The sequence below is a fragment of the Oncorhynchus clarkii genome, chromosome 33 (genome assembly GCF_045791955.1).
Source record: "Oncorhynchus clarkii lewisi isolate Uvic-CL-2024 chromosome 33, UVic_Ocla_1.0, whole genome shotgun sequence".
NCBI lineage: Eukaryota > Metazoa > Chordata > Actinopteri > Salmoniformes > Salmonidae > Oncorhynchus > Oncorhynchus clarkii.
The window spans coordinates 22,775,869-22,787,688 of NC_092179.1; positions in this window are offsets into that span (position 1 = coordinate 22,775,869).

Consider the following 11,820-nt stretch of genomic DNA (forward strand, 5'->3'; position numbering starts at 1 on the left):
TATTGAAACAGGTCAGATCGGGGATATTGAAACAGGTCAGATCAGGGATATTGAAACAGGTTGGTATCATGGTGAAATGGAAGACGAAAGACTATGTAACTACTGTGAGCTCAAATAAATAGAGAAGTAAACTCATTTTAACCTCTATTGCCCTTTCTATACTCTTACTCTTATTCTAGAAAGCACACCCGATATACCCTGGCCTTATGTGACTGAGTGATGAGGACAAATTGAAATCGTTTTTTTGTCTATTGTTTATTTCAGTTTGCATAATATTTAAATAAAGCTTGGAATAAAAAAAAAGGGCTACCTATAATTAAATTGTAAAAAAAAAAGATATACAGTGGGGAGAACAAGTATTTGAGACACTGCCGATTTAGCAGGTTTTCCTACTTACAAAGCATGTAGAGGTCTGTAATTTTTTATCATAGGTACACTTCAACTGTGAGAGACGGAATCTAAAACAAAAATCCAGAAAATCACATTGTATAATTTTTTAAGTAATTCATTTGCATTTTATTGCACAACATAAGTATTTGATCACCTACCAACCAGTAAGAATTCCGGCTCTCACAGACCTGTTAGTTTTTCTTTAAGAAGCTCTCCTGTTCTCCACTCATTACCTGTATTAACTACACCTGTTTGAACTCGTTACCTGTATAAAAGACACCTGTCCACACACTCAATCAAACAGACTCCAACCTCTCCACAATGGCCAAGACTAGAGAGCTGTGTACGGACATCAGGGATAAAATTGTAGACCTGCACAAGGCTGGTATGTATAGTCGTGGCCAAAAGTTTTGAGAAAGACGCAAATATTAATTTTCACAAAGTCTGCTGCCTCAGTGTCTTTAGATATTTTTGTCAGATGTTACTATGGAATACTGAAGTATAATTACAAGCATTTCATAAGTGTCAAAGGCTTTTATTGACAATTACATGAGGTTGATGCAAAGAGTCAATATTTGCAGTGTTGACCCTTCTTTTTCAAGACTTCTGCAATACGCACTGGCATGCTGTCAATTAACTTCTGGGCCACATCCTGACTGATGGCAGCCCATTCTTGCATAATCAATGCTTGGAGTTTGCCAGAATTTGGGGTTTTTTGTTTGTCCACCCGCCTCTTGATGGTTTGTTCCCAGAGCCACTTAGTTATTACTTTCGCCTTATGGCAAGGTGCTTCATCATGCTGAAAAGGCATTGTTCATCACCAAACTGTTCCTGGATGGTTAGGAGAAGTTGCACTCGGAGGATGTGTTGGTACCATTCTTTATTCATGGTTGTGTTCTTAGGCAAAATAGTGAGTGAGCCCACTCCCTTGGCTGAGAAGCAACCCCACACATGAATGGTCTCAGGATGCTTTGGCATGACACAGGACTGATGGTAGCGCTCACCTTGTCTTCTCCGGACAAGCTTTTTTCCGGATGCCCCAAACAATCGGGACGGGGATTCGTCAGAGAAAATGACTTTACCCCAGTCCTCAGCAGTCCAATCGCTGTACCTTTTGCAGAATATCAGTCTGTCCCTGATGTTTTCCCTGGAGTAAAGTGGCTTCTTTGCTGCCCTTCTTGACACCAGGCCATCCTCCAAAAGTCTTTGCCTCACTGTGCGTGCATATGCACTCACACCTGCCTGCTGCCATTCCTGAGCAAACTCTGTACTGGTGGTGCCCTGATCCCGCAGCTGAATCAACTTTAGGAGAAGGTCCTGGCGCTTGCTGGGCTTTCTTGGGTGCCCTGAAGCCTTCTTCACAACAATTGAACTGCTCTCCTTGAAGTTCTTGATGATCCGATAAATGGTTGATTTAGGTGCAATCTTACTGGCAGCAATATCCTTGCCTGTGAAGCCCTTTTTGTACAAAGCAATGACGACAGCACGTTTTTCCTTCCAGGTAACCATGATTGACAGAGGAAGAACAATGATTCCAAGCACCACCCTCCTTTTGAAGCTTCCAGTTTGTTATTCAAACTCAATCAGTATGACAGAGTGATCTCCAGCCTTGTCCTCGTCAACACTCACACCTGTGTTAACGAGAGAATCACTGACATGATGTCAGCTGGTCCTTTTGTGGCAGGGCTGAAATGCAGTGGAAATGTTTTTGGGGGATTCAGTACATTTGCATGGCAAAGAGGGACTTTGCAATTAATTGCAATTCATCTGATCACTCTCCATAACATTCTGGAGTATATGCAAATTGCTATCATACAACCTGAGGCAGCAGACTTTGTGAAAATATATATTTGTGTCATTCTCAAAACTTTTGGCCACAACTGTATGTGTGTGTGTGTGTGTATGTATGTACAGTGCCTTGCGAAAGTATTCGGCCCCCTTGAACTTTGCGACCTTTTGCCACATTTCAGGCTTCAAACATAAAGATATAAAACTGTATTTTTTTGTGAAGAATCAACAACAAGTGGGACACAATCATGAAGTGGAACGACATTTATTGGATATTTCAAACTTTTTTAACAAATCAAAAACTGAAAAATTGGGCGTGCAAAATTATTCCCATATATTAAGCACTCATATATTTTTTCCCTCAATAATCTATGGAAAATACCCGATAATAGATTTTTTATTGAAAATTAAATACAGAAATATCTCCTTTACATAATGTTACATTCCCTACTTTCTGTGTTGTGGTTTTGTATGTGTGTGTTTCAGGATGGCTTCCTGAAATTCCCCCAAGCAGCTAATTGGTCGGCCCCATTGCTAATTGGGGCTGACCCCGCCCTCTCGTCAGAGGATACAGCTATATCCCATTACAGACTCCTTCTCCAGCTATATAAGCCAGTGTTCTGTTACTCAGAAGAGAGATGATTAGTGTTTCCTCTGTTGGTTGTTGTTAAGAGAAATTTGGTATGTCCTACATTGGTTGTTGCAGAGAGAGAGCTGATTTGATGTCCTATCTTGGTTGTTGCTCAGAGACAGGTTTTTGTTAAGTATTGTGTTCTGGTTCTGATGTATGTGTGTGTGCCTTTGGGATGCAGTGGTTTTGATTATTGAAATTGTTTACTTACGTTTGTTATTCTGTTTTTGTTCCCAGGGGGGAAGGGGAAGGCACCTAGGGAGTGCTTAGGTAAGAGGCCTGCGGGCATACATAACCCGTAGTCTTTACTGTCTATACACACTAGGTAAGACCTGGGTAGTGCACCAGGTGGTGCTAAAAGGTTAGGTAAGTAGTGGGTAGGCAGGTAAGGTAGGAGTGGAGGCTTTGTTTGACATTTACTTTCTTTGCTTTGGTTCTGTTCAGCCCTTTTTCCCAAAATGTACTGTGTGAAGGAATAAATAAATTCCCAGTAAATGGTAAATTCTCTGCCTTTGTCATCTGTACTTGCATTTATATGAGATGTATCAGGGTGTTGCTTTCCCTCTTCCTAGAGGTCTACGTAACAAGTATTCACATCCCTGAGTCAATACTTCAGTAGAAGCACCTTTGGCAGCGACAACAGCTGTGACTTTCTGACTAGGTCTCTAAGCTGTGTTCACGTTGGCAGTTTGAAGTGACCCAACTCCTATTTGCATTTCTGATTTGAATCTTATTTTGCCTGCAGTCTGAACAGCCTTCGTAGGTCGTTTGAAGTCAGATACAAATTTGATTCCTGGCCATGTGACTTGTGATTTAAATGCTTTTTAGACTGTTATTCCACATATCTTGTTGCTTGTTAGCTACTCAGGTGACAGTTTGACAAGTTGTCTCTTATCCTTTGAGGCTTTCAGTGTTCTTCCACTAAGATTTTAAACATTCAAATCAACTGTGAAATGTCCATGGCAAGCACTGTCACTTTAGCTTGCTACTTAACTTCTGAGTGAAAGGAAGCACCACCACCTCTCAGCCTACACTACTGTTCTCTCTCTCTCTCTCACACTCACACACACACACACACACCATTACTATGACAACTAGCATAGCCTTATCAGGAAATGACTGCTGTCTGAACACACACCTGATTTAGTCACTTGTAACTTGCTGTTTGGACAGTGAGTATTCCAAAACAGATTAAAGCATTAAGACCTGAGTTTTGAACAAAGCTTAAGAGCTTTCCACACCTGGATTGTGCAAATTTTTCCCTTATTTTTAAATTCTTCAAGCTCTGTCAAATTGGTTGTTGATCATTGCTAGACAACCATATCCAGGGCTTGCCATAGATGTTCAAGTAGATTTAAGTCAAACCTTGAACATTCCCTGTCTTCTTGGTAAGCAACTCCAATGGATATAGATTTGGCCTTGTGTTTTAAGTTGGTGATTCCCGACCCTGGTCCTCCAGTACCCCCAACAGTACACATTTTTATAGTAACCCTGGACAAACACACCTGATTAAACTAATCATCAATCCCTCAATGAGTTGAATGAGGTGTTTGTCCAGGGCTCCAAAGAAAATGTGTACTGCTGGGGGTACTGGAATACCAGGGTTGGGAAACACCTGCTGGTTCTACATTTCTTGAATGGGGCATGCTTATTTAAGATGGTGAGGAAGGCATTTAAAAAAATAAAAATAACCAGGCATCCTCTACTGACGGGATGAGGTCAATATCCTTCCAGAATACCCCGGCCAGGTCGATTAGAAAGGCCTGCTCGCTGAAGTGTTTCAGGGAGTGTTTGATAGTGATGAGTGGAGGTCGTTTGACCGCTGAGCCATTACGGATGTGATCGCTGAGATCTTGGTTGAATACAGCAAAGGTGTATTTAGAGGGCAAGTTGGTTAGGATTATATCTATGAGGGTGCCTGTGTTTACGGCTTTGGGGTGGTACTTGGTAGGTTCATTGATAATCTGTGTGAGTTTGAGGGCATCAAGTTTAGATTGTAGGATGGCTGGGGTGTTAAGCAAGCAGCACGAGCTCTGAAGATAGATGGTGGGCAATCAGTTCACATATGGTGTCCAGAGCACAGCTGGGAGAAGAGGGTGGTCTTTTGCAGGCGGCAACGGTGAGACTTTTTACAGAGATGGATTTTTAAAAGTAGAAGATCAAATTGTTTGGGTACAGACCTGGATAGTAGGACCGAACTCTGCAGGCTTTCTCTGCAGTAGATTGCAACACCGCCCCCTTTGGCCGTTCTATCTTGTCTGAAAATATTGTAGTTAGGGATGAAGATTTCAGAATTTCTGGTAGTCTTCCTAAGCCAGGATTCAGACACGGTTAGAACATCCGGGTTGGCAGAGTGTGCTAAAGCAGTGAATAAAACAAACTTAGGGAGGAGGCTTCTAATGTTAACATGCATGAAACCAAGGCTTTTACGGTTACAGAAGTCAACAAATGAGAGCACCTGGGAAGTAGGAGTGGAGCTAGGCACTGCAAGACCTGGATTCACCCCTACATCACAAGAGGAGGAGTAGGATAAGGGTACGGCTAAAAGCTATGGGAATTGGCCGTCTAGAACGTCCGGAACAGAGAGTAAAAGGAGGTTTCTGGGGGTGATAAAATAGCTTCAAGGTATAATGTACAGACAAAGGTATGGTAGGATGTGAATAAATTGAAGGTTAACCTAGGAATTGAGTGATGATGAGAGAGAGATTGTCTCTAGAAACATAATTGAAACCAGGTGATGTCATCGCATGTGTGGGTGGTGGAACTGAAAGGTTGAATAAGGTATAATGAGCAGGGTTAGAGGCTCTACAGTGAAATAAGCCAATAAACACTAACCAGAACAGCAATGGACAAGGCATAATGACATTAAGGAGAGGCATGCTTAGTTGAGTGATCATAAGGGTCCAGTGAGTTGTGAGGTTGGTTGGGGTCACGGCGATTCAGACAGCTAGCCGGGCCATAGGTAGCAAGCTTGCATAGGATGGAGGTCTGTTTTTAGCCACCTCGTGCATTTCCGTCGGTAGATTAGTGTGGTTCCGTGTGGTAGAGAGGATCAATCCAATTGGCAAAATAGATATAGTCATAGTGACCCAAGAAAAATTGTCTGATCTATTCAGATAGCAGCCGATAAGACAGCTAATGATGAGCGGGCCGCAGATGGGCGTTCAGGTAACGTTGCGATGGATGGGCCAGTTGGATAACTCCCTCGGGCAGATAACGTCGGTAGTCCAGTCCTGAAGGCCCGGTAGGGCTCTGCATCGGCAGTAAAACGGGTCCGGATAGGTGATTGTAGCCCAGGAGTGGCTGATTGAACTCTTCAGCTGGCTAGCTCCGGAATAATTGATGTTTGCTCCGGGAACGACGTAAGCCAATAGTTACACGGATAGCAGCTAGCTAGCTGCGAGGTCCAGGTGTAAATGTCCAGAGCTTGCGGTTGAAATCCGGGGATATGGAGAGAAAAATAGGTCCGGTATGTTCTGGTCTGAGTCGCGTTGTACAAAATTGGAGATAGATTTTTGAGTTAAAGGATAGCTGATGACCACAAACCGTGGTTAGCTGAATACTAACGTTAGCCAATAAACTGACTAGCTTCTGGTTAGCTTCTGGCTAGCTTCTATTGTGGATTTCAGATTTGAGGTAAATAATACTTTTTAAAAAATTGGTGAGGCGGGTTGCAGGAGAGTGTTTTGAAGTTGAGTTTTTGGAAAATAAAATATATAAAAGATATGTGAAGAAAGGTGTAAATATATATATCGGGACAACCCTATTGTCAACCCTATTGAATACACAGTGGGATATTGGTTATGTTGCACTTCCCAAGGCTTCCACTATATGTCAACCGTCTTTAGAAACGTGTTTGAGGATACTACTATGAAGTGGGAGAGAATGAGAGCTGTTTGACTAAGGGGTCTGCCAGCAGTCACGCGCTGGTCATGCGCATTTCACATGAGAGGTAGCTCGCGCTCCTTTGCTTTTCTGAAGACAAAGAAATTCTCCAGTTGGAATATTATTGAAGTTGTATGTTAAAAACATCCTAAAGATTGATTCCGTACATCGTTTGACATGTTTCTACGGACAGTAACAAAACTTTTTGACATTTCATCTGCTCCTAGTGAACGTGCTTTGTGACTTTGGATTTGTTTACCAAACGCACTAACAAAAGTAGCAATTTGGATATAAATGATGGACATTATCGAACAAATCAAACATTTACTGTGGAACTGGGATTCCTGGGAGTGCATTCTGATGAAGATCATCAAAGGTAAGTGAATATTTATGTTATTTCTGATTTCTGTTGACTCCAACATGGCGGATATCTCTATTTGTTTTCTGAGCGCCGTTCTCAGATTATTGCATGGTTTGTTTTTTCCGTAAAGCTTTTTTGAAGTCTGACACAGCAGTTGCATTAAGGAGAAGTATATTTATATTTTCATGTCTAACACTTGTATTTTCATCAAAATTGTATGAGTATTTCTGTGAACTGATGTAGCTCTCTGCAATATCACCGGATGTTTTTGGAATGAGTGAACAACGCGCCAATGTATACCGAGATTTCTTGATATAAATATGCACTTTATCGAACAAAACATACATGTATTGTGTAACATTTAGTCCTATGAGTGTCATCTGATGAAGATCATCAAAGGTTATTGATTAATTTTATCTCTATTTGTGCTTTTTGTGACTCCTCTCTTTGGCTGGAAAAATGGCAGAATTGTTCTGTGACTTGGCGGTGACCTAACATAATCGTTTGTGGTGCTTTCACTGTAAAGCCTATTTGAAATTGGACACTTTGGTGGGATTAACAACAAGATTACCTTTAAAATGATATAAAATACATGTATGTTTGAGGAATTTTAATTATTAGATTTCTGTTTGAATTTGGCGCTTTGCACTTTCACTGGCTGTTGTCATATCAATCCAGTTAACGGGATATCAGCCCTAAGGCTTCCATCTGGCCACTCTACCATAATGGCCTGATTGGTGGAGTGCTGCAGAGATGGTTGTCCTTCTGGAAGGTTCTCCCATTTCCACAGAGGAACTATAGAGCTCTGTCAGAGTGACCATCAGGTTATTGGTCACCTCCCTGACCAAGGCCCTTCTCCCCCGATTGTTCAGTTTGGCCCGGCGGCCAGCTCCAGGAAAAGTCTTGGTGGTTCCAAACATTTTCAATTTAAGAATGATGATGGAGGCCACTGTGTTCTTGGGGATCTTCAATGCTGCAGAAATGTTTTGGCTCCCTTCCCCAGATCTGTACCTCGACACAATCCTGTCTGGGAGCTCTACGGACAATTCCTTCAACCTCATGGCTTGGTTTTTGCTCTGACATGCACTGTCAACTGTGGAACCTTATATAGACAGAGGTGTTCCTTTCCAAATCATGTCCAATCAATTGAATTTACCACTGTTGAACTCCAATGAAGTTGTGGTGTAATGTGTATGCTGGGAGTCGTGAAGCAACTACAGGGAGTGCAAATGTAATAATAAATAGAACATAACAAGAAACACGAATAGCGTACAGGCATGAAGCAGATTCAATAACTCCTGAGGAAAGAACCAAAGGGAGTGACCAATATAGGGGAGGTAATCAGGAAGGTGATGGAGTCCATGTGCAGGTGCGTGTATCGATAGTGACAGGTGTGCCTAATTATGAGTAAACTGGAGTCAACGAGCGCCAGAGAAGAGGAGCAGGAGTAGACGTGACAGAACCCCCCTCCCTGGCACACGGCCCCAGCCGCAGGACGCCGACCAGAGGGACGATCCCGAGGACCAATCTAAAAGCTCATGGGGGCGAGTCTCATAGCCAGATTTAGATATTCTTTAGCCTATAGCTGTGGTCTGACCGTGACAATGATCTACAGTGCATTCGGAAAGTATTCAGACCCCTTGACTTTTCCCAAATGTTTTTACATTACCGCCTTATTCTAAAATTGATTAAATTGTTTGTTTACAAAAATATAAATGCAACATGTAAAGTGTTGGTCACATGTTTCATGAGCTGAAATAAAAGATCCCAAAAAGTTTGCTGTCAACGTTGTGAACAGAGTGTCCCATGGTGGCGGTGAGGTTATGTTGTGGGCAGGCATAAGCTACAGACAACAAACAGTTACATTTTATCAATGGCAATTTGAATGCACAGAGATACTGGGACGAGATCCTGAGGCCCATTGTCTTGCCATTCATCTGCCCCCATCAGCTCAGTGCAAGGATCTGCACACAATTCCTGGAAACTGAAAATGTCTCAGTTCTTCCATGGCCTACATACTCAGACATGTCACCCATTGAGCATGTTTGGGATGCTCTGGATCAACGTGTTCCAGTTCTCGCCAATATCCAGCAACTTTGCGAAGCCATTGAAGGAGTGGGACAACATTCTACAGGCCACAATCAACAGCCTGATCAACTCTATGCAAAGTAGATGTGTCGTGCTGCATGAAGCAAATGGTGGTTTTCTGATCCATGCCCCTACTTCTTTTTTTTTACGGTATCTGTATTCCCAGTCATATGAAATCCATAGATTAGGGCCTTTTTTCAAATGAACTGATTTCCTTATATGCACTGTAACTCAGTAAAACGTACATGTTTTTACAAGTATTCTACAATACTCAATGCACATTCATTCCAGACCTTGGTTTTTAATAATCAGACAGTATTCAGTACATGACATAACTTGAAGGTCTTACAACTCTTTTCATTGTGTCGAGGGAGTCCGTGTGGATAATTCCTCACACCTGTACTTTCCCCTCCCCCTTTCAAAGCATACTCAAAGGCACAGTAAGGACACAACTCATTTATCTTTCTGTCTGTGCAGTAAGGTTGTATGGTTTCCTTTGTTTTGTGCTGGTAGGTAAACAATGCAAAAACAAATGTATGCAAAGGGTTTGCTCTGTTTGGGCCATTGTAGTTTTTCTGCGGGTCAAATCTCCGATATGGGCAGTGGAGTAAATTAGTGCATATTCTGAACTGATCAAGCAGGTGAAAATGGTGTGGCTGCTGTGAGGTGGTCAACATTAATACAAATATCCACAAATCTTTAACAATATTTAAAATTCATTGCATTCTCACATCAATTTAAAATCTCTAAAAGCAATTAAAAAAAAGATTAATGCACAGCATTTGTACATTACATGATCTTAATATGGGTAATATTTTACATTACATGATGTTAATGTGGGTAATATTTTACATTACATGATGTTAATGTGGGTAACATTTTACATTACATTATGTTAATGTGGGTAACATTTCACATCACATGTTGTTAATGTGGGTACCATTTTACATTACATGATGTTAATGTGGGTAACATTTCACATCACATGTTGTTAATGTGGGTACCATTTTACATTACATGATGTTAATGTGGGTAACATTTCACATCACATGTTGTTAATGTGGGTACCATTTTACATTACATGATGTTAATGTGGGTAACATTTTACATTACATGATGTTAATGTGGGTAACATTTCACATCACATGTTGTTAATGTGGGTAACATTTTACATTACATGATATTAATGTGGGTAACATTTGACATTATTAGGTAACAAGTCATTTTACACGTTCCCCCCTCTTTTCTCTGTTGTGTATTGTATGGTTTGTGTGCACCCCAGAAAGAGTGGCTGTTGCATGTGCAACAACTACTAGGGCTCCTAATATTCTAAAGGGTTGTTTTGTTTCAAGAAAGAGTGTCTTGTCCATCCCTTCAATATTTTAAGTAGAAATTGTGCACCAGTATTGGATTTTTAAATTCCTGTTATATTAAATGAGGTGCCCTTTTAATATAGACCACATGGAGAATTCAATAACAGTTTTTTTATACGAATAAAGACTTAAAGTGCTAAAATGTAGCATTTTGACATGTCCCTCCATGCACTCTCTCATTTTGACATGTCCCTCCATGCACTCTCTCATTTTGACATGTCCCTCCATGCACGCTCTCATTTTGACATGTCCCTCCATGCACTCTCTCATTTTGACATGTCCCTCCATGCACTCTCTGATTTTGACATGTCCCTCCATGCACTCTCTCATTTTGACATGTCCCTCCATGCACTCTCTCATTTTGACATGTCCCTCCATGCACTCTCTCATTTTGACATGTCCCTCCATGCACTCTCTCATTTTGACATGTCCCTCCATGCACTCTCTCATTTTGACATGCACTCTCTGATTTTGACATGTCCCTCCATGCACTCTCTCATTTTGACATGCACTCTCTGATTTTGACATGTCCCTCCATGCACTCTCTGATTTTGACATGTCCCTCCATGCACTCTCTCATTTTGACATGTCCCTCCATGCACTCTCTCATTTTGACATGTCCCTCCATGCACTCTCTCATTTTGACATGTCCCTCCATGCACTCTCTCATTTTGACATGTCCCTCCATGCACTCTCTCATTTTGACATGTCCCTCCATGCACTCTCTCATTTTGACATGTCCCTCCATGCACTCTCTCATTTTGACGTGCACTCTCTGATTTTGACATGTCCCTCCATGCACTCTCTCATTTTGACATGTCCCTCCATGCACTCTCTGATTTTGACATGTCCCTCCATGCACTCTCTGATTTTGACATGTCCCTCCATGCACTCTCTCATTTTGACATGTCCCTCCATGCACTCTCTCATTTTGACATGTCCCTCCATGCACTCTCTCATTTTGACATGTCCCTCCATGCACTCTCTGATTTTGACATGTCCCTCCATGCACTCTCTGATTTTGACATGTCCCTCCATGCACTCTCTCATTTTGACATGTCCCTCCATGCACTCTCTCATTTTGACATGTCCCTCCATGCATTCTCTCATTTTGACATGTCCCTCCATGCACTCTCTCATTTTGACATGTCCCTCCATGCACTCTCTCATTTTGACATGTCCCTCCATGCACTCTCTCATTTTGACATGTCCCTCCATGCACTCTCTCATTTTGACATGTCCCTCCATGCACTCTCTCATTTTGACATGTCCCTCCATGCACTCTCTCATTTTGACATGTCCCT